The sequence below is a fragment of the Caretta caretta genome, chromosome 3 (genome assembly GCF_965140235.1).
Source record: "Caretta caretta isolate rCarCar2 chromosome 3, rCarCar1.hap1, whole genome shotgun sequence".
Lineage (NCBI taxonomy): Eukaryota > Metazoa > Chordata > Testudines > Cheloniidae > Caretta > Caretta caretta.
Genome location: NC_134208.1, coordinates 76,805,304 through 76,833,042, shown reverse-complemented (window position 1 = coordinate 76,833,042; position 27,739 = coordinate 76,805,304). Strand labels below are relative to the sequence as shown.

General features: G+C 41.0%; 1 protein-coding gene across 1 annotated transcript in view; it reads left to right on the top strand.

Moving 5' to 3' along the window:
• Positions 1 to 2,100: 2,100 nt before the first annotated feature.
• MCHR2 (melanin concentrating hormone receptor 2) overlaps positions 2,101 to 27,739 on the top strand; it is an 86,871-nt gene continuing 61,232 nt past the window's right edge. Inside the window, exon 1 of the mRNA XM_075126191.1 lies at positions 2,101 to 2,550. The gene's annotated coding sequence lies outside the window, so the exon portion shown is untranslated. The remainder of the gene's footprint in view (positions 2,551 to 27,739) is intronic.

Here is a 27,739-nt window from a genome sequence, read left to right as displayed (position 1 = left end):
CTTTCGGGCTGCTCAGAGCTGCTGCCACCTTCCAGAGGCTAATAAATTCCATCCTGCAGCCCCACGACCAGTACTCTGCAGCATATATCAATGACATCGTGATAGCACCAGCTCGGAGGACCATCTCCAGCACATCGCCAACGTGCTAAGAGCCCTAAAAGAGGCTGGGCTCACAGCAAACCTGGCAAAATGTCATCTTTTGGTCAACAGGAGGTGACATACCTAGAGTACTCAGTGGGCAGTGGCAAGCTGAGGCCCCTAGTAGATAAGGTGCAAGCCCTAGAAGACTGGCCTGCCCCCATGACAAAGAGGCAAGTGAGGCAGTACCTAGGACTGGCAGGGTAATACTGCTGGGTCATACCTGATTTTGCAAGGCTAGCAGCCCCTCTCTCAGACCTGACCAAGAACTTGCAACCACAGAGTCCAAAAAAGTTTTGTTTTTGAATATCCCTTAACATAGGTAGCAGCTGTGGCCAAGAGTGCTTTTTCTCCTGTGTGCTTGCTGAGAACAATGCAACCTCTTCCTTCTGATGTGGACTTTGCCACAGTTATACTTGCCTTTGTCAGTTTGAGCTTGGAATACTATAATGCACTGTACATGAGCCTATACTGGGAGATCATCCAAAAGCTGAAGTTGAAGAATAGTGGCTGTCCACTTAGTAAAAGGCGCTTTACACAGAGAACATTAGATTGGTGTTTGGTGGTCATTAGTGGCAACTTATTAGCTTTTGGGTGAAGTTTAAGCATTGGTTTGAGAGCTGGCTACAAGAGACCACCTTTTTCTTTGTGTGGTATTGCACAAAGATTATTATTGTTACTGTGTGTTTTCAATTGTAATTGTTCATGCATTTAAAAATACAGTGATCATTTTTATATATTGAAAATAAATATTAAACTATTCCTTCTATGCCCTTCTAAAGGGAATTTAAGTGTCAATAATATAAAACTGATTTATGGTTTTTAATGGAGTGGGATGTACAAAAAATGCTCCTGTAAAGGTAATTTTAAAAAAAAGATGGACTAAATTGTATTCTTGACCTCAATGAGGTTACACCAGGAATAAATCTGGCCCTTTAATTTTTGCCAGATATGTTAGAGGAGAAGAGAAAATAATGAGAAAAGGCATGTGTTTAAATGCTCTGGGAATTGACCTCAGGCTGGAAGGGAAGGAAGATGTAATAGTCCAGAGTGATCACTTTAGATAAGCTATTACCAGCAGGAGAGTGGGGTGGGGGAGAGACACTTTTGTAGTGGTACACACCCATTTTTTTCATGGTTTGTGTGTATAAAAACATCATCTGTATTTTCCACAGTATGCATCCGATGAAGTGAGCTGTAGCTCACGAAAGCTTATGCTCAAATAAATTGGTTAGTCTCTAAGGTGCCATAAGTACTCATTTTCTTTTTGCGAATACAGACTAACAAAGCTGTTACTCTGAAACTAGTCTAGATGTTATCATATCTAATTAGATACAACAATGACAAGGTAGGTGGGTGCCAAATACAACAGAAGGGCCTGATCTAACAAACATCTATATAAATAACTTTATGTATGTCAATAATCCCATTGAGGTCAGTGGGACTCCTCACCTCTGTCTGCAGGATGAGTCCTTAAGTCAGCTTCCGTTGTGGGACTTTCACACACGCCACAATGATCAGAATGCCCCATTTGCTTTCAGCAGGCAACATTCATTCCCCCTAGCCACTTGCTTCAGTTTCCTCACAGCTGCAGCTGTATTTGTAGGCAGGGTCAGCTCTAGGTTTTTTGCTGCCCCAAGCTCCAAGAGTGCAACTGCCCAAGCAAAAAAAGGGTGGCCGGAATGCCACCCCTGGAATTGTGCCACCCCAAGCACGTGCTTGCTTTGCTGGTGCCTAGAGCCAGTCCTGTTTGTAGGTTGGGACTGAGGTGAACTGCTTTGCCCTTATCTTTACAGGAGTTACACATTTGCACAGCATGTCGTAAAAGGGAGGATTTCCAGATAGTTTTGTTCATTAGGTTTTGTCCCCGTTTCTCAGCTGATGAGGTGAGGGACAATATGGTACAGAAGCAAGCAGCTTGATGGGGAGGAGTCAGGAAACAAGAATGAATGATCAGATGCTGCTGCTACTGCATCCATAGTAAGTGTTAGCTTGCTATTCTCTGAGGCAGCATTGTAGATGCAGGTCTTAGCACTCCTTATCAGTCTAAGCAGAGCTTTGCCTTCCTTTTATGTTGAGGGCATAGTCAATGACCTGGCACAAGTCGGTCAAGAAGCAGAGAAGCACGAAGCAGGGAAAGCACATTTCCTATAGCATGATCATTTTCTGGATGGTCTTTTACTTATTTGTTTTTTTGTCTTCATTGCCTGCCATCCCCTGCAAAAAATCAATTGAGGTAACAAGATAATACAGAGAAGGGAAAGTTTAAATTTCTGGAGACCCCAACAGGAGATTGTGTTGCTTGTGTCCTTTGAACCTCTAGGATGTTTTTTCTCATTTGTTCTGATACCAGTTTGGTGACCTGCACCCTCTAAACCATGCCAATTCTCTGGAACAATTTGTCTGAATAAGGTACGTGTAACAGTGCATTTATTTTCAATTTTCTGTATCCTAATGAGGGAGTTGATGAATGTTTAACTTTGATCCTTTTCTTAATTAAAACTGCATTATTTGTGGATCTTAATTACTGAAAAATATTTTAACACAGGGAGCTTAAGCCTAAAGTTTGGGGGTTTTTTTCTAAACTTTTGTCTTGCTTTGGTGCACTTGTGACACCAGACTGTAATGATGTTTTAAAATTTCTTCTCTACTTTCTTCATTAAGAGCTGCTATTAGTAGAAAGTTACATAAACCACCATAAGCTGAAGAAGGTTGGTTTAAAATTGGAATAGTAAGAAATCAGAATATAAGGATGTTTTAGACAAGGATGCATTAAAGTGAATTAAGGGATGACTTTTTAACATGTAGATCTGGTAGTGCTTTGTAAATAAGGAACACAGAGGAACTCTTTTGGACATCAGAGCTAAAAGTGTAGATCAAAAGGGCTAGATTTTTTTAAATGAGAACAAAATCATATTCTCAATTTCCTTATGAGATGAGTTAGAATGACCTTTTCTGATTAAATTTTTCATGGTAAAATTGCCTCATTTTATTAAAGAATCTAGTGCTTTGAGAATTCAGCAGGAAAATATTAAATGTATTTTTTAAAAGTTGTACTGTACAGTTAATCATTAAGAGCACATTTAACAATATAAGAGGAGGTTACCACCACATTTAAAAAACTGTCTGCTCCACAATGTGTATTCACTTATTAATTACATCTCCATTTTGATATGAGAGTAGACCATAAAGAATATTTCCCATGTGGTCTGCTTCAGTATACTTTCACCACCAGAATAGAAATAAATATCTGCTTTGTATTGTTAAAGAAAAGGCACTTGCAGATTTACTGGGACATACTATATTTAAATATGGATATTTAAGGGATACCTCCACTAGAATTTTTTAAAAGGTACTATATAAAAGATCAATAAAAATAACTTCTTACAATTTAATTAGTCATGAATCAAAGATTATCTTAGCTAGATATTAGCGCAATGTCCACTATTTTCACTTTCTGTCATTATGTATTATAAAATGAACCTATTCAAAAAGCAGTTTATATTCAACAAGCTGCCTTGCAAGCCCATAGTCCTTATTTCACAGGGGAAATCTTAGGAACAGCATAAAAGCAGCAATAGTGATTATGGAACTGAAATACTGATATTTATCTCGGCACATATTTTTCAAATTGAAGAACACAAACAGCTGGTTACCATGAAAACATCATATTAATGCACAAGTTAAATTGTTTCAAGCAAGGACATTCCAAAGACTCCCTCAGTCTGCCATATGGTATTGCATCACTTATGGTGTGTAATGCCAGACTCCCTAGCTTTGACATAAGTTTTTTAAAATACACAAAGGTGGACACTGCTAAACTCTTTAGCTGATATTGAATTTTGGTCCTTGAGGCAAAGTAATTGGGCTCTACTGCATGGCAGGTGGGGGCCAAGATACAGGGGAGGTATATGGTGGGTGGAGCATAGGCCAAAGGAGAGGCATAGGCAGGGCCAGAAGATCTGTTAACTGGAGATTCTTCTAGCTCTAGAAGCAGCCTACCAGGCTGAAGTAGCCTCTGCAGAGCAGCTCCCGTACAGACTAAAAGGTGATTCCTTCCTTCTGCACTCTTTGCCCTGTGGCCAGTCCCTTGTTCTCCTTGTGGGCCACTCAATGTCTGAGTGGTCAGAGATCTCACATCCAGCATCTTCCATTGTAAAATATTGTGCTAATACCATAAATTTACACAGCAGCTTATACAATGTTCCCTGCCTCAATGGTCAGATATAGATAATTCTAAAGTGATGTCTACCCTGCAAAGCCAAATAATCAGTGATCTACTCACCATATTACAGCTGGTGGCAGTGGATGAAAGTGAAACCACTTGTTAGCTGTGGTTTACACAGGTCTCTGATCAATTAGCAGCTACAGCTGAGGCTTTTATTCTAGAACCCAGGTTTCCTTACTTGAGCCAAGCAAGTAGGCCTCTGCTCAACTTTTCCTTTTTTACCATGCATTGCCCAATTCCATTAGCAGCTCAAAACACTCAATGTTCAGTCATGAAAGCACAACATGGCCTGAGTATTAATGGAAGTCACTTCTGCTGATGAGCATTCCTGTTTGCTTCCTGTGAAGAAAAGTCCTAGAAAGTATGAAACAGAATCTAGCTGTCATGAATAACATGGTACATAGGAAAACTGGCATTTCTCTTATATTTTCATTGTTTGGTCTAGCCCAGCAGTTCTCAGACTGTGGTTTGGGACCCCAAAGTGGATCATTACCCAGTTTTAATGGGGGTCCCCTGGGATTGGGGCCAAAGCCCAAGCTCCACTGCCTGGGGCCAAAGCCTGAGGGCATCAGCCCTGGGTGCAGGCCCCCAGCTTTGCCTCTTCCCCCCACCTAGGGAGGTGGGGCTGGGCAGGCTCAGGCTTCAGTCCCCCCCCCCCCCCCTTGGGGTCATGTAGTAGTTTTTCTTGTCAGAATGGTGATGCAGGGCAATGAAGTTTGAGAATCCCTGGTTCTAGCTCAGTACCCTGCCTCTCCTATTGGGGTGTGTGGGTTGTTTGTGTGTGTGTGGTTTGTGGTTTTTTTTTTTTTTTTTTTTTGCAGGGAGTGGACACTGCTTAAGCAATAACTTCTTGCCCTGGAAATGCATGGAAGCTAGTCATCTTGAACAAACTAAGAACTCCAGAGTTTATGAAGTCTGTAATCCTACAATCTATTGGTGGCATGCTATTATTATTATTTGTAATGTGATTGTACATAGGAATCCTAGTCATGGACCAGGACCCTACTGTGCTAGGTGCTGTGCAAACACAGAACAAAGAGAGGGCCCTGACTCTCAACTCTCAGTCTAAGTATAAAATGAGACAAGAGGTGGATACAGACAGATGGGGGAACACAAGGAAACAATGAGACATATGGGTCAGCATGATGGATAGTGTTTCAGCATTTCCATAGCCGTTGTCAAGCTTTTTGTAGACAAAGTTTTAAGAAGATTTGATATGTACCTCTTTCTAAGTGTGAGTAGCAGTATTGGGGGAAAAAGCATGAAGATGCTTGTTTGAAAATGTAACCAGTAAGCAATGAAGGCTGACATCATTAGCATCTTGGAGGTAGAATAGTATGTTCCAGTGGAGAAAGCACTGGACACAGGAGACATGGGCTTTTCCTTAGGTTTACCAGGGACCCATTCTGTGATCTTGAATAAGTCGTATGTTAACCTTTCTCTGCCTCTGTTTCCTTATCAATAAAATAAGGATATTTGCTAGCCCATGTAAAAGTACTTTGAGATCTCCTGCTGAATAGTGATGTATGTACTGTAGGCATTAAGTATTAATATTATTCCCTTGTAGCCCTCTGGATGGGTCTCTGATTGCAGTGGATTTCTGAATTTTGCATATTTTCTATAGCTTTTTTTTTTTAAAAAGTTATTACAAACCAGTAGATAAACTACCTCTACATTACAAGGACTTCAGGACAAATGTCCCAGGACAGATTGTTTTCTTTCTCTCCCTCTGCCCTATGACATCTAAAATGGATTAAAACATGAGTGGCTTGTAGAATTCATTGTTTTATTGATTGGGCTATACAAGGTACATCAACATTAGAAAAAATAATTTTAGATGAATAGTTTCACATATGACCAGTCCCAAAGCTTTTATGATGCTGTGACAAGTTGGCCCCCCTTTCTGGGATACCACCTGATGTACTCCCTGCTTTGCTGAATTAGGCTCTCTGGCCTCTTGCAGCATGCATACACAGGTAGGGCCATACCCCACTGCAGGCACAGACTGAAGTGAGCTCTGTGTGAGAGGACCCTCCCAGCACTCACATGCACACCCCTTTTTGGGAGATAAACCCAAAATAATACTGTCTTGTACTGTATAGAAATATCTGTACAGTGCAAGCTTATAAAAATCCACCCTCTTCCTTAAAGTGAAGAGAGATGTGCACACTTCTTCCCCCCACTCCCAGTTAGAAACTGTGTAAACTGGGTTTTATTACAAACAAGAAATAAGTTTAACTACTGTAACAAAGCTCTGTCCTTGCCTCCATAGGCCCCATGTTTCCTGGTAGATTTCGCTAGCCTCAAAGGCTCACTGTGACCCTCCACGTAACTCTCCCCTCTCTAGAGACAAGGGACACAGTCTACTGAGCCCTTTTCATCAAAAGCCGGTGAGGAGAAGTTATCCTTCCTTGCACAGTCTCTGTTGTCTCCCAGTCTTAGTGATTAATCAGGAGGCAAAGGTGGAGTGGGGAGCCCAGGCCCACCCTCTACTCCGGGTTCTAGCCCAGGGACCCTAATAGTATCAGCTATGGTAGCTGACCTTTTAGAAACATGACATGTACAATTCCCTGGGCTACTTCCCCCCACAGCAGCCCTCACTTCCTCAAGCTCCACTTCACCCTTACCTCAGGGCCTCCTTCCTTGTGCCTGATATGGTGTGTACTACTCAGTCTCTCCAACAGCACAACTTCCTCCCACAGCTCCTGACATGCACACCCACCTGACTGACTGGGAGGCTTTTAACTAGTTTCAGCCAGCCCCTGATTGGCTTCAGGTGTCCCACTCAACCTAGCATTCTCCCTGCCTTCTGGAAAGTTCTTAATTGGCCCCAGGTGTCTTAATTGACCTGGAGCAGCTGCCATTTCACTTATCCTGGTACCAGGGATTTGTTTAGCCTGGAGCTAATATATCTATCTCCCACTACTTTTCTATAGCCAGCTGGCCTTGCCCCGGCACACTACCAAAGGTAGATTTTAAGTGAATATAAGAGATCGCAGACAGAACAAAGCAGATTACTAAGCAAATGAAACCAAACACGCAAAATAAGCTAGTATCCCTAAAGAAATGGGTTACAAATAATATTTTTCACTCTAGATAGTGTTGCAGGCAGATTACAGAAAGTCTTAAAAGGCAGCTGCACTGGTCTCCCTCTTGAGACCTCAGGTATTATTACTCACAAGCTGGATGCCCTTCCAGCTTGGGCTCAACCCTTCTCCCTGAAACCAGTCAGCTCTGTGTTCTTGGGGAACCAGGGCACAGTATACAGCCTGTCTGACTCACGAAAGACACCTCCCACCCCAGCCTCTGCTTGAACCAAAACCAATCAGAAGAAAGATTTACAGAAAGCAATGAAAAGGCGGTGGGAGACATACCTAAACCCCCTCCTGACAAGGGTGATAAGATTAAGGCAACTCCCTTAGCCTCAAAGATGGGACAGGGAGATATCTCTATTAGCATACGGAATGGAGAACAGAGATTCCAAGGCAAGAACCGCACTGAACTCTGAGACCAGAAAAGCAGGGAAGCACTGCATCATGGGGGAATCTCTGCTCCAGATGTTAATGAACCTACTGCTGCACACACCCAGCTCAGCAGTTATCAGACCAATTCTAGTAATGTATCCTTGATTGATATCCAAAACACTGAAGCTGCCTAATTGCATTGTGAGCTCCCTTGAAGGAATACCACCCATAAACAGGAATGATCTGTTCCTATTGTCTAGCCTAAAGAAAACCCTTAAGTCATCAGTTTACTCATAAATAAATCTAGTGTTCTCCCTTGAACCATTGTTGTTTCCCTACAAAAAAGCCCTACCCACGCTCAAGTAAGTGTTCTGATGCATGGATCCAAACTCCGAATCAGTTCCACTGGGATTTCATCTTCTCCTGACTGATCGTGCTGGCGGCTCTGCCTGTCTCCCTCAGCTACCACCACCACCTGGGAACCCTGACTAGTTCAAGCTTCATGGAGTAGTAAGACCCCAGCTCTCTCTCTCTCTGTTTTCTTTTCTACCTCAGGTATAACTTTTTAACCCTGACTTGTTTGATCAGTTTTTGTAATCTTTAATAATGTAACTGTTATGTCTGTTTAGGCTTTCCTTGTGTAGTTCTCACTATTATTCAATAAATAACTTTCATGGTTAAGTTGATTGCTTCCTTCCCTCCCTCCCTCCCTCCGTCTCTGAACTTTACTCTTTTGTGTTTCTTGCTTCCCCATTTACTCTTCAGCAACGCTCCTCTTACCTAAGCTAAATATCCCTGTAGCGGCCAAAAGTGCTGTGGGGTTTGCTCATCAAGTGGGTTACTACCAGAACAATTGTAACGGGAAAGTGGGGATAGGGACGTGCTGAACCTGTGGCATACGAGCGTGACAGCTTGAAAGTGCTGCTTGACCCAATCCGCCGAGTTCAGGGGCATACAAGGGTGGCAGCCTGGAAGTGCTGTTCGACCCAGCCTGGTCAGGCTTATTCTATTCCAGTGCAGTACCTGTGGCATATAAGGGTGGCAGCTTGGAAGTACTGCTTGACCCCGCCCACTGAGGCCAGGGACATGTAAGAGGTAAGCTGGAGAGTGCTGACTGACCCGGTCCACTCAGACTTGCTGTTTGTGTGTGTGCGCGCTCTCGCGCATCTGATTCTGGGGCTGGAGGATCCCAGCCCTGGGGACCCTAGGTCCTGCAGGATAGCTCCATGGGAGGGGACTTGCAGAAGGGAGAAGTACAGCTCCATATGAAAACACAAGTAACAAAAGCAGTACATTAACAGAATTACAAAAAAAAAAAAAAAAAAACACCTCAGAAGAATAACCGTATTAAATGAGCATACCCCAAAGTAACAGGCAAATCTGGTAACATCGCCCCAGTTCACTTCTTGCTTCCAAGTCTTTTTTCAGTGTCTCTTAGGAGAGGGAAGCAGAGGAGAACCATGATGATGTCACTCCCCTGCCTTATATATCTCTTGTGTAAGGCGGGAACCCTTTGTCTTCTAGAGGAAAACCACTGCCATTCCAAAAGGGAAGGAGGGGTATCTAGTCCCAGGTGACTCAGACCCATGTCTCTGTATGGCTGTAGCAGCCATTGCTCGTAGGTTGTCTCCAGCATCCACAGGAAGACTAAGCTCTTTCACAGTCCATTCTCTCTGCTAATGGTCCATTAGCCCTGTCTGGCTTTTCAATTGTTGTACCTGACACGCTAGTTGGGGGTGACACCCAAAGTAACACATTTGAAATACAGTTACATAGTTAACATTCCTAACTTCAGATACAGAAGTGATACAGGCATACAAATTGGATAATCACATTCAGTAAAGCATAACCTTTCCAATAAGGAGTGCGGTGGCACCTTAAAGACGCATCTGAAGAAAGCTTATGCCCAAATAAATCTGTTAGTCTTTAAGGTGCCATCGGACTCCTTGTTGTTTTTGTGGATACAGACTAACATGGCTACCTCCTGACACTTGAAACCTTTCCAATGATATCTCACATGAGCCATCTTGCATAAAGTATAACTCAGTTATGTCATATTCATATCATAAGAATATTTTCATAAAAATGTGGAGTGAATCATAGATGCCCTTCACAGATTAAAATTACTACATTCCAAAAACGTCACCAAAATGTGCTGAATATCCCCCTTTGCCTGATTATCAGGCATTCAGCACATTTAGGTAAAATTACTGGAATATAGGAACTTCATCTTCGCAGGCAACCTAAAGACTTGATAGTAATTCCATACTGACAAACATGAAGTGCTAAACAATGCCATCATTAAAACTGTTAAGCATGACTTCTCCTGAACTTTCAAAGTATTAGCCTTTCAAAGTCAGTCATTACAGTACAAAATAAGGCCCCAGTCCTGCACATCTGTATGCATGTGTTTTATGTTAAACATGTGCACACATTTCCAGGACTGAGGTTTTCTCCCATCAATGCTCTGGCATCAGTATCAACTCCCACTAACAAAGAGACACTAGACCTCACCCCCACTTCTCTGAATGTTTGTGGGGAGAGACCATGTTTAAAACAGATGTATTCATTGTCTAGCTCAGCAACATTTATCAACAGTCCACTTCTCTTTATCCCTCCATATGTCTGAATGTTTAATAAATTTATTTACAAAAGAATATATTGAATCAAGCATTTTAATAGCACACATCAAACCAAGTACAGCCAGTTAGAGGAGGATATAGACTGAGTTACCTGGAAGGGTTGTGGGAAGAGCCAGGTTATTTAATTCTCATTCTCCCTCACCAGGTGGTGAGTCGGAGGCTCAAAGACTGCTGAGTTGTTGGGCAGAGTATGGAACCTACTGATTAGAATGCAGAACAATACACAACCCAGCCCATTTTGCAAGTTACAACTCCCTGCATCAAGGAGGATGTATCACGTGCAAAACGTAATCTGTAAATTATTGGCCTCCAGATACTCAAACCTACATGAGCTAATTAGTTGATCAAGGCAATAAGGAATACTGATATCAATTTTATTCATTCTTTACCATTTAAAAAAACAACAAATAAAGCTCCTGCAGTCATCTTGCTATGGGTGAAATCCTGGTACAATTGCAGTCAACATCAAAGCTCCCATTGACATCGCTAGAGACAGGATTCCATGGTGTGTCTTTATAAGCACACGTCTGTTAACCGCATTTTCCCTCTTTCCACACATTGTTTGTTACACTCATTTGGTGTGTCTTGTCTTAAATTAGACTGTAGGGTTTTTAACCTTGTATTTTGTGTGTGTACAGTGCCCAGTACAATGGAGCCTAGATCTTAACTGAGATCTCTGAGTTCTACTGTATTACAAAGAATATTTTTCCTTTGTATATCTCAAAAGACTTTACAAAGAAACATCATTGTCCACTTTCTACAGATGTGGGACCTGAGACAGAAAGAGCATAAGAGACCTGCTCAAGTGGCTAAGAAAAGAACTGAACCCAGCTCTTTTACCACCCAGAACTGTAGCTCCATCCAATAGAACACAGGCAACAGGGTTACAGAGAAAACAAAGGATCAACAATGAGTCCAGTGGAACTCTTGCAATGGTTAAAATTAGATGAGTTTTTATTTCACAACATCCAGAATGCTTGACTAGATAAATGTTAAACAAGCTCATTCACAACAGAGCCTTGAAAAAGAAAAAGTGAGTACACCTTTCAAAATAAGAATTTGATAATGTCAAAGGCAGCAGAAAAATCAAGAATTATAACGGATATCCGACTTGGCCCATAGCAACAGATAAATGCCACAATTAGCTCCTCCATGCATAAATCAGCCCATGGCAAGGTGGGGTCTAATAAGAAGGTGATATCTATTTGATTAAGTTGCCACCAACTCCTCATTCAGTTTGTATAAATTGTAGGAGAAAGCAGCTAATCTCCCTCTTTCTAGCTGTAAATGTGTGATGTGTTATTGAAAGCAAATCAGTGTTAGGCCAAACTCTCCCATATAATACTCCCTTACAGCTATGAGTAATCACTTACAATGGTAGGGAATATTTAAAAATATAACTATATCCTAGCTTTCAAATCTATGGGCTAATTAAAAGCAAGCAGGAAGACTGTTAACCAGGAGAATATTTGTATGTAAATAGTAAGAGACAAATATAAAAAAATAGACAAAAATAAATAGATAAAAAATACACAAACTATTAGGCAGTAAGAATAAACTCTTCCCTCTAAGAAGCCTCATAAACTCTTTAAGGGGCTCCACATTTACCTTAGACAAACCACTGATGGATCATTCTTCTCTGACAGTTTGGCTTGCAGACCACAAAGAAATCCCTGGCTCTGTGGTCTAAAGAAGGAACCAGCTAGAGACTCCAGTTTCTTGCTTTTAGGCTCTGTTTGAAGCCTAAATCACCCCACTTTGAGTCCTCTCTGAGTTGAAGCCACTATGGGTATGTCTACACTGCAATTAAAAACCTGCCACCTGAGCCCAAATGTCTGCACTGTAGCCAGAGCCCTGTGAGCTTGTCAGCTGGCATGGACCAACTTTGGGTGTCTAATTGTAGTGTGGACATAACCTGTGACATTACAAGGTGCAATCCAGACCACTGATGGGCTGTGTCACCCCTGCCCTGCAAAAGTGGGTTCATCACAATTCTTTGTTGCTGTAGCTCGCACCTGGGCTGCTCACAAACGGCCTTCCAGCACACAAGTGACACCTGGCAGTCTGCCAGCCACACATCAGTCACACTCTGGCTTCCACCAGCCTTGGTTTCCACTTGCAGGGTGACCCCAACACACTCCCAGACCTGGAGTTTCCCCCAAAACATGTGTTCTGCACTGTCCATCCCTCTTTTACACAGTCCAGATATATTATGTCCATTGCCTCTCTCAGTTGATCAATACACATCCGTTTGCTACCATAAATTGAGTTTCCTACACACAGTTCAGTCTAAAGACAACACTGGATTAGTTTTAATTAAAGAATAAAACAAGTTTCTTTAACTACAAGGAGATCTATTTGTACTCATGTAAAACTTACGGCATTAAAGTTGGAAATGTTTACAAGAGAAATAAGATAAGTTTAATCACTGGGAAGCATTTTAACAAACTAGACTTGGTTCAAGATAAAATTCTTACCACATGCTCCCAGCAACAGGACAGACCAAACATCAGGTCAGGATTTCTCTGTAAGTCAAATAGGCTAGTTTCTTTTGTCTTCTTTAGGTGCAAGAGTGAGAGCTCAATAGGGAGAGATACCTTGGAATGTTTTTGCCCCCCACTATACAGTCCAGTTGCCCTTTGAAATGTATTTTCCTAAGGGTTACCCCTAGATGAAGTTCATTCCTGCTGTGAGGATGGAGACAAGGCCTCTCTTGGTGAAGGAGGTTCCATGCTGTTGTTTGCTAAGATGTAGATTGTTTGTTCCTGTCCCCCTGTTTTGCCGAAGAATGGCCACTGAATAGGTGATGGCTCATCAATTTTGATGACACCTGGCTAAGACATCATCTTGTTCTTTTGTCTTTGAGAAACTGGTTTACCCACACTTGTCTGGTAAACAGATTTCAGACCTAATTTCAACATATGTTCATAATGTTGCCACACACATTTCATCATATTATTGACCAGAGAGTTATTTGCTTTCAAACGAAACCTCACAAGGCATATTTTGTAGAAAGATTACTACAACAGTGTGTAGGATGTGAATACAGGGGTGCAACCCGTCACAGCCAAACACATTATCAATGAAGTCCACAGCCCCAACTGACTTTACCTGACACCTGCCAATGTCTTACACAGTGACTGAAATTTCATTTCTGGTTCCTAGGCAATTTCATCCCATTTTCCCCATGATTTACACAGGCATTTAAAACATATTCCACCACCTTAAATCTTTAAAAGCTTTAAATTAAAGTAGTTTCCATGGAATTACCAACCTGAAATCCCAACTGACAGGTTTCATAGTCGTCAAGGTCAGAGTCATGAAAAAAAACATTGTCACTTGGCTCTAAGCCATACATTCAAATACTCAAGAAATAAATGGGAACAGAGAAATAGGCTAGAAAATGTCTAAGATCTGAGGAACCAGCACAATATGGAGGGGGAAGAGAACTGCAGAAGTAACTAAAATGTGAATGGAATTTCCTTTAAATAAGTAATTTAAATAACATCAGAGGGGGAAATTCCAGTGTTCAGAAAAGAGTTAGTAATATTGCAAGTGTGTTCTGCTATAAAAGGAAAGAGATTCCAGAGGACAACAAATAGTTTACTGCTTTAGTTTGCTCTATGAAGCTAATGTGAACTAATGAAATTAGCAATGAATGAAACAGAAAACAAAGAAATTGAAAGATTCTAGGGAGCCCAGCCTTGCAGCAAATTAACTCCTTGATTCTGTGTTTCAAAATAAAGTAGCAAACTCGCTAGGAAAGGGTAGGATAAAGTAACATATCCAAGAGAGCTCTGACAGCAGAAGGTTTGAGCAAAAACCAAAAAACAAGAACTGCAAGCCATGTAGGATTATGTCTGTTAGTTATATCTGTGACTTTCTCATGTGACAGTGAAAAAAGATCACAGAAAAAGATACTGAACAAGGAACTTTATTAGAATAAGTTATTATTCATAAGTCTATTCCTCCTCTCTCTCTGCTTCGCTATAGAACTTCTGTCTAGAAATTTCCCCACTTCTCCTTCTTCCTCATTTCCTACAAAAGAGTATAGTATAAACAAAGAGGACACAGAGCCCTGCAAATCTCCAACCCTCACACCTTTTTTCTTCTGTCTTTATCAAAATTAGTATTTAATAATAAATTACAGATCTTGTGAACCTCTTGTTCCCCATACATTCACCAAGTATTCTGTATTTGGGCATACTTTGTCTTGGGCATTTGAAAGCCACCTAAACCAACATACCCTGGGTTTCCAGTCATTGCTATATAATTGGAATGGGTAACTATAGCTGCTAACTTTGGCTGATGCAGCTGTAGCCTTGGAAAAATAGTAAGACATCAGCACTGGGAATTCTGTTCTAATTAGGTTCTTACACTGCACTTAACACCATGATATCTAACCTCTTCCCATAAACTAAAATGTCATCCATATAAATTTCTGCTTTTTCCAGGTTGGCAGAATCTGGCTCATTTTCCTTTGGGAGATTTCTAGGAAACTGGGATTGTAAACAGGAGGCAAGAAAAGCAATGTATTCTGAATAGCTGTATAGAAATAGACAATTTGGCACTCTGAGGGTGGAATAGAAGTTGCTAGAATCCATAAGCCGGATCTAGTCTGGGGAATGGTGTTGAACAATTAACTTGGAGGTTATATCTTCCAAGGTGGGAAAAATATATCTTTTTTCAATCAAGCTTTTTTTGGTTTATGCAGAGATGGACATGGCCATATATTTGCAGAACAGGCGCTATATGGGCATACCACTCTGTCAGCTCAGTAATGTGCTCTATCACATAACCCTTTTTCTCCTATCCATTTCCTCCCTAATTTTGGAAAGCAGTAGGAATGGCACCATGTGACCTGTGCTGAGTGCATAATGTATCTTCTTTAAATCAGGTAATTTTCTCTGACCACTGTCCCAACGTCCTCTGATGTGATGTCACAAGTAATAGATACACACATTTTGCCTTTGTACTATGACCTCATAGGGTACCCATGCACAGCTGGGTTCTGAGTCACAAACAACCATTACCTATATGAATTCCCCAAAACTGCTCCTCTACACAGTGGACATATCTTGATTCTGTTGAAAATGGAAGCCTTCCATACCATAGACATGAGGACAAGATTTGTCATTAAGAGTAAAAATTCAGCGTCCTAATATTATCTTGGATTTTTGTGCTTTTTGACTGTTGCTGTACTTGCTAAAGTTTGATCCTTTGCTTGTGTTTGTGTGGGACTGAGAAGTATGGCAAGGACTATGCCACAACTCCAGTATCACTTGTAATAAAAAAAAATGTTGTCCATTTTAGCAAAGCAGACATTATGCAGTTTTGTCTTTGTAGTTGAGTGCTGATTTATGTTATATGACACCAGAAATAGATTATTTGATTATGCATTAGTTTTATGACTCATCCAGCCATTTGTAAGGTAACGTGTTGTCAGACTGAGTATCCTAGATATTGAACAGAACTTTTTAGAATTTGAGGTTACAAAGAGAAGCTGGCAAACTTGAACTCTTTGAAATCAGCGCTTTTTTTTAAAGTTGACTTTCTAACACAACTCTTGGAACAGTATGTCCTGAATTTGGGGGGGGGAAAAACGTTTAAAAATTATGAGTTTTCCTGCTTCTCTGTTGATGTGTATAAGAGTTATAGTGCTGACAAAGGCATTTCTTTTCTGCTAACTTCTTTCAGGTACCGTAATTTTAGATGTTACATGTAACTACAGTAGATCCAAAATTTTGATACAGAAATGTGATTTTGAAGTTGACTGTGTCCCTTTAAACATTCAGAGCCCAGTCTTGCACCACACTGGCATACAGAATCCCCTAATGATGTCAGGAGACGCAACAGACACACAAAATTCCCTTTTCAGTCAAAAGCAGTTGTTTAAATTGAATGGTTATAGGACTGAGAAATGTAGTTCAAAAACAAACAAACAAAGCATTTTACTTTTTTACAAAATTTCCTATCAGCTGCAGTCCTCTAATATATTTAGTAGTGATGCCTCTAATGTATTTAATACACTTTTGAGTAATGTACAGTAATGAGCAAAAACCAGACATTTTGTAATAGTCAATCTTTATTTAGCTTAGCAGAGGGTGAGGTTTAATGGTTAAAGCACGGGGCTGGCTATATTTTATTCACAACATGGACAAATTACTTAATCTCTTTGTCCCTCAGATCACTCATCACTTACATGTGCATAATATTTACCTATCTTCTGGGTTGTTTCCTTATGATCCCAATCTGACTGTCTGTATCTATCTGTTGTCTCCTGTTTTGTACTTAAATAGTGAGATCTTTGGGGCAGGGACTGTCTTTTTGTTCTGTGTTTGTACAGCACCCATATATAGTGGGGTCCTGGTCAATGATCAAGGCTTCTAGATGCCATTGTACAAATAATAAATAATAATTAGTAATTAATGTTTGAAAAGTGCTCTGATAATTTTGAATTAAAGGCAGTATAGAGGTGTAAATAATTGTTACATTACTTGTTCACAGTAGTAACAAGTGTACTATTCTGGTGTATCTTATTTATATACAGCATTAATAAATAGGAAAGGAAGCTTTCTATGTGCATTAGGAATGCTGCAGAAGACTCTTGTAGCAATTTTTAGATGATGCGTTTTAGAAATCTTTTTTGCCTTTCAGTTTGATTAATTTGTTCTATTGGTGGTGTATGGCTCCTGGTTTTTGCAAGAAAATTACACCTGTGCATTTTCATTAACTAGTGCCGGTCTCACATTTCACATAAAGCTAATAGTACCCAGCTCCTGAGCTTTTGGTGACAATGAATGGCAGTGAAACTCTTCCCCTTGAAAATTGGTAACAGAGTGCTTTTAGTCTCCAAAACAAAGGAATTTTAAAATTCCAGTCAGAAACATTTTGCCCTGTTTTAGTGAGATAACATATTTGATTATGCATGTGGTGTACACTAATGTAGTTTGGCATGAGCAATTCAAGTGTCACTGCCTTTTCCAACGATAAAGTGTCATTCTAATAATGAACCCAACTGAATATAAATTCTTCAGCGAGTGGAAACATACCGCATAGTGGAGATTTTTTGGTTGGTTGTTTATTTTATTGTAAATGTTTCTCACAATCTACAAAAAACATTGGTTTCTCATTGCAGACCTTTATTATAATTTATCCTGCAGTATCATCTAGAGGCCCTAGTCAGGACTGGGGCTCCATTGGACTAGGCACTGAACACATGTACAAGATGGCTTCTGCCCCAAAGAACTTGTAATCCACATACATGATGAGAGACACCGTACATCTATTATTGTATAGTTATTATAATGCCTTTGGCCCAGATCCCCAGACATATATAGCTCTTAAATGCCATTTATTTCATTGAAAGTTAGGAACCTAAATGCCTTTGAGGATCTGGGACTTTGTTCTTATACTCTGAGGGGCAGATTCTCTGTTGGCCCTTTGCACTGCTTAGGCAGAGTAGAGGGCCTAGGTGCAGCCAGATCTCGCTATCTGAGATCCCGCACCCCACACACCTGTGAATGAGCTCTCAGGTGGCTCTGAGCTGATGTAGCCAGCACCTGTACCTCCAGCCCATCCCTCACTTCTGGCATTGGAGTTGTGTTGAGGACATGGCTGAAGCACGCTGCATTCCTGTTAAACTCAACTGGTATACAGTCCCTTATGGATTGTTAGCTGGCATAAATTAGCTCAGTGGCTCTCAACCTTTCCAAACTACAGTACCCATTTCAGGAGTCTGATTTGTCTTGCTTACTCCCAAGTTTCACCTCACTTAAAAACTACTTGCTTACAAAATCAGACATGAAAATACAAAAGTACTATTACTGAAATATTGCTTACTCTCTCATTTTTATCATATTATAAAATAAATCAATTGGTATATAAAATATTGTACTTAAATTTCAGTGTATAAAGCAGTATCAACAAGTCATTGTATAAATTTTAGTTTGTATTGACTTCACTAGTGCTTTTTATTTGCCTAGTTTTACAACAGGCTACATATCTAGCTGTGTTGATGTACCCCCAGGAAGACCTCTGTGTACCCCCAGGGGTACACCATACCCCTGGTTGAGTATTAGATCACCCCAGGATGATCTAAGCATTTCAGGGCCCAGATTAGTCTAGAGAATCAGAGAGCCATAAGCAGCCCCATGTCAAGTTCTGCCCCCCACCCTCCTTCCAACTCAACTGCACCAAGCAGAAACCAGATAAAGCAGAGAATCTTAGCTGACTGTCCAATTGAAAATGTCCGTGATAAAGTGATAAGAGATCTAAGTGTAACTGAGCAGAGGTGATGCCAGGGACTCCTCAGTCCTGACAGATTGATGTAAATGGCATAGCACAGCCCATGTAACTGCAGAGTACTATTTTTACATATGTTGCCCCACAACTTAACAGCCCTTAAGTGCTTCCATTTGCTTCTGCCTTGCCAATAAGCTATTATATTTAGAGATGGAAGGTGGGCACACAATGAATAATTGTTCCATCCTAGAAAGATCTATGAGGCAACACAGGAGAAATCAATTAAGCTCCATCAACAAAGAGGCAATGGGCAGAAAAGGCATAAGAATGTTACTGTACTAAAGTGAATTCTGGCAATACCTCTGGAACCAACTCTCTTTGTAAGCTACAGAAAAAATAAATACCAAAGTCTATCCTATTAATCACAAGCAATTAGACACACCTTGCCCATTGCACTGAAATCATCATTAGACTTAATCTTGTCTGTCATATTACAATAAAATGGCCTTTTCTATGGAGTTAATTCTATGCTTTTCTGTGTAGTGATATACCCCTGCTGGTACACGAGGAATCATGACTAAAATAGTCCACAACAGCTCTTGAATAGCTACCTGACAACGTAAAACAAATATTTTTCTAGAAGACAAGAGGGGTGATTAATGAACCCCCTGCTCAAAGCAGGGCCAATCCCCAATTTTTGCCCCAGATCCCGAAATGGCCCCCTCAAGGATTGAGTTCACAACCCTGGGTTTAGCAGGCCAATGCTCAAACCACTGAGCTATCCCTAGATAGAGCATATGGGTGGAGGGATAGCTCAGTGGTTTGAGCATTGGCCTGCTAAACCCAGGGTTGTGAACTCAATCTTTGAGGGGGCCATTTTGGGATCTGGGGCAAAAATTGGGGATTGGCCCTGCTTTGAGCAGGGGGTTGGACTAGATGACCTCCTGAGGTCCCTTCCAATCCTGATATTCTATGATTAGCATCCTGTACAAAAACATCAACCTACCTGGAAATAAAGATACTAGATACTCAAAAATTACAACAATACCATCTCTTCTTATTGTGCTTTTTGAGTGATTTAGTTATATTTTGTTATGAGTCTCTATCTACTTGTGCTACTTAAAATCAAATTTCTAAGTCCTGGGTAAGGCTTTACCAACCTGTTTTCGTAAACTACAAGAATCTTAATGCATTAAATGCTTTAAGACAACAGAAAATCCCAAATCTGTTGATGTAATTAATCATCAAGGGACCAGATTCTACCACTCTTTTTGCACACGGCCTGAAACAGATGTGTCTATAACTGTACTACTGGGAAGTGCTTTTCTAAATGCCAATAAATACATACTGTTTTTCCATCTCAACATGGCTGCTAAGATCAATAACTGAAGTTGACATTCATCTGCCAAGCACCAAAGCATCCAATTTCCTTGTATGCTTCCTACTGCTACATTTAAGATAACTGAACACATGACACTGAAAGAGAGAACAAAGATGGATAACTGGTAACTTACAGAATAGGAAGCCAGAGAGAGAAATCAAATATACCAAGGTCATTGGCTTGGTGACTGCCCCATGGCCACAATTTTCAAACTGGGAACCTAAATTTAGGCTGTTAAACTTAGATTTTATGCATCTAAATATTGGTCTGAACTTTTATTTTAAGTGGGGGGTCTGTCAGCATCTACAGATTTCAACCTGTAATAATCCCACATGAATTGTGGGTGGGTAGCTTCCCCCTAAACATTCAACAAACAGAAGGTAGATGAAAAGCAATGATTTATTATTTTTTAAAATCTCATGATTTTAAGCCAATCATGTGTTGTATTAATTTAGATGGAATATATGAGCTAAAGATGTTAACATGACCCTGACTGTCCAATGTTAAACAAGGTTTGGGATTTGGTATTCAGAAACCTCAGCCTGCTTAGTCCCATGACAAACACACCATTAAAATTCCTCTTAACATTTTATTAAAGATATATAAAAAAGAAGGGAAAACAGTTTAAGTAATTGAAATTTAAAATATTAAACAGGGCTTTCATTTTAACAACATCTCTTGTTCCCTTTCTCTTTAGCTGGAGAGAGTTTTTCAAAGGAAAAAGACCCTTGTTTGACAGTCATTTAGATGGTATCAAATATGGTAATAACTGTTCTTTTGGAGGGAAAGAAGAGTTGAGATGGGCTGGAGAGGTAATTCCTGCTGCTGCTGTTAAAATTTTATCCCATTTCCTAATAAGACAAAAACACAAGAGGGAAGAGGAAAGAACTGCAATGATAGAAGATGCAGCTTCTGTGTCTGGTGGTTGACTTTTACTTGCAACCTCACTCCAAGACTTGGCAAACTTGTACCACATCGGGCTGTTTAGGGCACTGCTGTTAGATGCCTCTTCCAGTCAGACTCACAGCAAAATTGCAAAATATGCAGTCTTGGCTGCTAAGCCAGAGTCATTTTAAACAGAGGGGGAAAGGGGGCGAGAGATAGAAAAAAAAGAGAAGAAATAATGTAGGGAAAGAAAAGGACACATGGGGGGGCGGACATAGCCTCACATCCCAGCTGGTGTTTGAGATTTAGCTGAGACTGGCAGAGGTGGTGTTGTCATCTGCCTCCCTCTCTCTGGCTCGGTGTGGTCAGCACATCTTTCAGGATTAGTATCGAAGAAGGCCTAGGATCCCAGAAGATGATGGGGTAGCAGCAATGATGGTAAAACTCGCTCCAGTAGCATTTTTTCTCCCCAAAGTCTCTTTAAGGACCCCAAAAGGGAGTGATGAGTGGAACAGTCAATCCCCTCATTATTTTGTCCACCAATTAGGTCTAGTTTCCAACACACCAATTTGGGGTCACTGGTTTCTGGTTCCACACTTCTCTTGTTTACCAACAATGATCTTAATATAGTCCTTGAATTATATCAGTAGATCTTTTTGTTTGAATTAATTTAGTCCATCTCATTTTTTCACCTTTTCTCATTTACATTTATTATTATAGCTTATTGTGGACATCTTATGAACTTTAAGAACATAAAAATGGCCCTACTGGGTCAGACCAAAGGTCCATCTAGCCTAGTATCCTGTCTTCCAACAGTGGCCAATGCCAGGTGCCCCAGAAGGAATGAACAGAACAGGTAATTATCAAGTGATCCATCCCCCGTCGCTCATTCCCAGCTTCTGGCAAACAGAGGCTAGGGACACCATTCCTGCCCACCCTGGTTAATAGCCATTGATAGACCTATCCTCCATGAATTTATCTAGTTCTTTTTTGAAGCCTGTTATGGTCTTGGCCTTCACGACATCCTCTGGAAGGAGTTACACAAGTTGACTGTGCATTGTGTGAAGAAATACTTCCTTTTATTTGTTTTAAACCTGCTGCCTATTAATTTCATTTGGTGACCTCTACTTCTTGTGTTATAAGAAGGAGTAAATAACACTTCCTTGTTTACTTTCTCCGTACCCGTCATTATTTTATAGACCTCTATCATATCCCCCCTTAGCCATCTCTTTTCCAAGCTGAGAAGTCCCAGTCTTATTAATCTCTCCTCATATGGAAGCCATTCCATGCCCCTAATAATTTTTGTTGCCCTTTTCTGAACCTTTTCCAATTCCAGTGTATCTTTTTTGAGATGGGGAGACCATGTCTGCACACAGTATTCAAGATGTGGGCATACCTTGGATTTATAGAGGCAACATGATATTTTCTGTCCTATTATCTATCCCTTTCTTAATTATTCCCATCATTCTGTTTGCTCTTTTGTCTGCTGCTGCACATTGAGTGGATGTTTTCAGAGAACTATCCACAATGAATCCAAGATCTCTTTCTTGAGTGGTAATAGCTAATTTAGATCCCATCATTTTATATATATAGTTGGGATCATGCTTTCCAATGTGCATTACTTTGCATTTATCAACATTAAATATCATCTGCCATTTTGTTGCCCAGTCACCCAGTTTTGAGAGAGTCTTTTGTAGTTCTTCGTAGTCTGCTTGAGTCTTAACTATCTTTAGTAATTTTTTTTCATCCACAAATTTTGCCACCTCACTGTTTATCCCTTTCTCCAGATCATTTATGAATATGTTGAATAGAACTGGTCCCAGAACAAACCCCTGAGGGACACCACTATTTAGCTCTCTCCATTCTGAAAACTGTCCATTTATACCTATCCTTTGTTTCCTATCTTTTAACCAGTTACCAATCAATGAGAGCACCTTCCCTCTTATCCTGTGGCAGCTTACTTTAGTCGGTCATTTTTCTGCACTGGTCAGGTACAGACAGTCGAGAAGTGCATGTCCCTTCACTTCAGGGAGTGTGGGTCAGGTTTTTCCGATACCAATTCACACACCTTAGTTCTGTGCCTTCATATTTTTATTTGATCCATCAGCCAGATCAAATAAAAAAATAAAACAGACCAACCAATCATGGTAGACCACATTGTTAATGTGGTTAGTATGGCTTATAATTGATGCATACTTATCTCCTTGTAGCCAATTTCAGTTAATCATACAAGTTAGACATATTTATCTCCTGTAGACAATTGGGTCTTAAATGTGGTTAATGTGGGTTTGATAAGTAGATAGAAGTCAACACAAAGTGTTATCTGGTTGCAGCGCATCCTGACCACAAGTTACAGTTTAATTCTGCAAAGCTTGTTTTCTTGAAGCGTCTGGAAGTTTTGAGGCCTAATATTGCTAAAAAAAAATATTGCTTGTTCATTGCTAGCTTGACAATACGTTTGTTCAAATTAATCACATGTTTCTTCAGAACTCTTGGGTGAATACCATTTGTCCTGTTGACTTATTGCTGTTTTATTTATCAATTTGTTCCAATACCTCCTCTAATTACCGTTCAGTCAGGGACAGTTCCTCAGATCTGTCACCTAAAAAGAATGGCTCAGGTTTGGGAATTTCCCTCACATCCTCGTTCATGAAGACTGATACAAAGAATTCATTTAGTTTCTCCTCAATGGCCTTATTGTCCTTGAGTGCTCCTTTAGCACCTCGATTGTCCAGTGTACCCACTGGTTGTTTAAGCACGCTTCCTGCTTCTGATGTACTTTAAAAAAAATTTTGCTATTACTTTTTGACTAACTGTTCCTCAAATTCTGTTTTGGCCTTCCTAGTTGTATTTTTACACTTCATTTCCCAGTGTTTATGCTCCTTCCATTTTTCATCACTAGGATTTAACTTCCACTTTTTAAAGAGTGCCTTTTTGCCTCTCACTGCTTTTTTTACTTTGTTGTTTAGCCACGGTGGCACTTTTTGGTTCTCTTACTCTGGTTTTTAATTTGGGGTATACTCTCCAATGAGAGACTGCTGAATTGGAATTAATTTGCAGTCTCTCATTGGAGTCTGTTTTTGAAGTTTTTTTGTTGTAATATTGCGACTTTTAGGTCTGTAATCGAGTAAATATTGTGACTTTTGCAAACTGGACACCATTAAATTAGGCTTGAATAAAGACTGGGAGCGGATGGGTCATTACACGAAGTAAACATATTTCCCCAAGCCTGTTTCCCCTCATACTGTTACTCTCACCTTCTTGTCAACTGTTGGAAATGGGCCATCCTGATTATCACTACAAAAGGTTTTTTTTCCTCCTGCTGATTATAGCTCACCTTAATTGATCACTCTCGTTATATTGAGTATGGTAACACCCATTTTTTCATGTTGTGTGTGTGTGTGTATATATATATATATCTTCCTACTGTATTTTCCACTGCATGCATCCGATGAAGTGGGTTTTAGCCCACAAAAACTTATGCTCAAATAAATTTTTTAGTCTCCAAGGTGCCACAAGGTGTTAGTCTCTAAGGTCCCTCCTTCTTATTTGACTGTTTCTGATCAGACTCTGCCTGTATTTTATCATTTTCCATCCTCTTGTTCTCACTGGGACATAGAGATTCTCTATCAATAGATCCTCCCCTAAGGGATGTCCGAACCATGCTCCTCCACACCTGTCGGCTTTCCCCCAGCCCTTAGTTTAAAAACTGCTCTATGACCTTTTTAATGTTAAGTGCCAGGAACCTAGTTCCATTTTGGTTTAGATGGAGCCCATCCTTCCTGTATAGGCTCTCTTTCCCAAAGGTTTCCCCAGTTCCTAATAAATCTAAACCCCTCCTCTCTACACCATCATCTCATCCATGCATTGAGACTCTGCAGTTCTGCCTGTTTATCTGGCCCTGCGTGTGGAACTGTGAGCATCTCAGAGAATGTTACCATGGAGGTCCTGGACTTTAATCTCTTACCTAGCAGCCTAAATTTGGCCTCCAGGATCTCTCCTATCCTTCCGTATGTCATTTGTACCTACATGTACTATGACCACTGGCTCCTCCCCAGCACTACACATAAGTCTATCTAGAGGTCTCGAGAGATCCGCGACCTTCACACCAAGCAGGCAAGTCACCATACGGTTCTCCCGGTCATCGCAAACCCAGCTATCTGTGTTTCTAATGATCAAATAGCCTATTACTAATACCTGTCTCTTTCTAATAGCTGGAATTCCCTCCCCCGGAGAGGTATCCTCAGTGCAAGAGGGTACCACATCATCATCTGGAAGGAGGGTCCCAACTATGGGATCATTTCCCTCTGCTCCAGTTAGATGCTCTCCTTCCCTGGGACTTTCATCCTCCTCAACAGCACAGAAGCTGTCAGACCAGAGCTGGGACCATTCTACTGTGTCCCAGAAAGTCTCATTATATCTCTGTCTCCCTCAGCTCTTCCAGTTCAGCTACTCTGGTGTCCAAAGCCCGTACATGGTCTCTGAGGGCCAGAAGCTCCTTGCACCAAATCCACACATCCGCCACCTGCCCATAGGGCAGGTAATTATACATGCTGCATTGGGTGCAATAAACTGGGTAGCCCCCAAGCCGTTGCTGGACCTCTGCCTGCATTCTCTTTTTACACCTGCAGCTGGTTCCTTTGTTGTTTTGTTTATACCAAGGGGATATTATTGGCTTTTAAGTTTAACAAATGTTGAGTTCTCGCCCCCCTCCCCGCCCCACACACTCTAAGATCTCTCACAAAACTCCCCGGTTAGCCATTCCTGTTTGCTAGCTCCTCTGGTTGCTTAGGAGTGGGCTTTTTAAAACCCTGGGCTCCCTAAGTAGCCCTGCCCCCTGGTTAAGCCTTTTAGCACCCATCAACCCTTAGGGATCACATACTTTCTACAGCTGATCTTACAAATAGGGTAAATTTGTAGGCCAAATTATTACCACATGGTAAGGAGTGGGCTTATTCAGGATTTTTAAATGCTTGAAGTTGGTAGTACTACATAAAAAGCATTTTATAGTAGAGGCACAAAACTAGAATTAATGCAAAGTTGAAAAAAAATCAAACAATCATAAGCTAGGAATGCAGAATTAAGACTGAAAGCTCAACATTAACTGTATCCCCCTTGTTCTTTTGCCTTTCAAATAAGGTCTCTTTGTAGCATTCTAAAGCTTTTGTTAAATAATGTGATTTATAATTTCATACAAACCAGAATTGTTTCTAGAACATTGCACACTGTGGATTACAGTGTCGTACACATACTAAGCAATGGGATAAATCTTCATAGTCTTGAAATCTGACCCTCTGATGAACTTCTGCATTTCACACCTCGGCCTCCCCAAAAATTGGGAGTACATCAGGATGGTTTTTCAACTCAGGAGATCTATATTCCTTGCACACAGAGCTGTTGGGTAAAGGTTTCAGAGGCAGAATTGAGCCCAGAAATATTTATGACACCACACAATGGCTTCCACTTTGACAATGGTGTTTCTTTGAAGTTTCCCTGACTATCTTACCCTTCACTCCTCTTCAACTCAGTATATTAAGCTGAGGCACCCTTAGAGACAAAGAGACAACTTTTGTCCCCTTACTGTGACCGGGACATCACAGGGCTAGACAGGACTGGCCTCACTATGTGGCGAAATTAGGCGGCCGCCTCATGTGCCAGACTGGGCTGAGTGTGGGGGGTGCCACTAGGACCCAGAGTGTAGAAAATTGTGTCTGTTGCTGGTGCATATGTATTCTCTCTGCTCTAGATGCATAGAGATGGTGGAGTGCTGTGCTAGAGGAAGGAGGGCACAAAAGACATAACAGACAAGCAGGAGAAAAGGTGAGAGGGAATAACAGAAAACAGCAGGAGCTGCAGGGACAGAGAGGAGGAGGAGCCTCTTATGTACCACTCTAGCACCCCCCAGGAGCCTGGACTGATTAACACCAGCTTCTCAGGGAGTTTCCTGTTTCCTGCTGCTTCCCTGAACCCACTTGAGGGGAACAGGCAGTCAACTGAAGTAGTAGGAGCCAGTTAGGCTCTTAAGATGCCGATATCTTCCTTCACTCAGGCCCTGCTACCAGTCTGCTTATTGGTCCCCTTGAATTGAGTGTTGAGAGCCACTATAGCTGGCACCATGGAACAGCAGCCATGAGTGAAAGAAGATGCTCTGGGGCAGCATTCAGAAAAAGAAAAAGCAAAGGAAGCTTTTCTATCTAAACAGGAAGGAGCTCTCCTGAAATACATAGACACAAATGTTCATGGTGAGTCTTTCGGCCCCAGTAAGGATATGAGTGGTGAGAAGATGCCTGATCTTCCAGTTAGGCAGAGTGCAGGTGACCTGGCAGCTACTGCAGCATCCGTATCTCCAGCTCAAATGGATGTAACCATGCACATTCCTGAAGAAAAGTGTAGATCAGAGAAGAGTGTGGTGGAGGCACAAGAAACAGCTGCTGCTGAGTTTAGTTCCTTAAGTCTAGATGATCCAGGACTGTGGAGCCACTTGAGCAGTAGCCTGAGGGACTTCCTTGTGCTGCATGGGCCACAGCAAGTGAAAAACTTCATGTTCCCCAAAGGCAATGAAAATAAAAGAAGTTTCCATCCAATACATTACTGGCGTGAAATCCCCAATGGTGACAAAGTGGAGAGGCCATGGCTTATGTACTCAAAACCCCCAAATGCTGCACACTGTTTTTGTTGCAAACTCTTCCAATCTAATGTTCCAGCCACACTGGGTTCTACGGGAACCAAGGACTGGGAAAATCTGGCTAGAAATCTG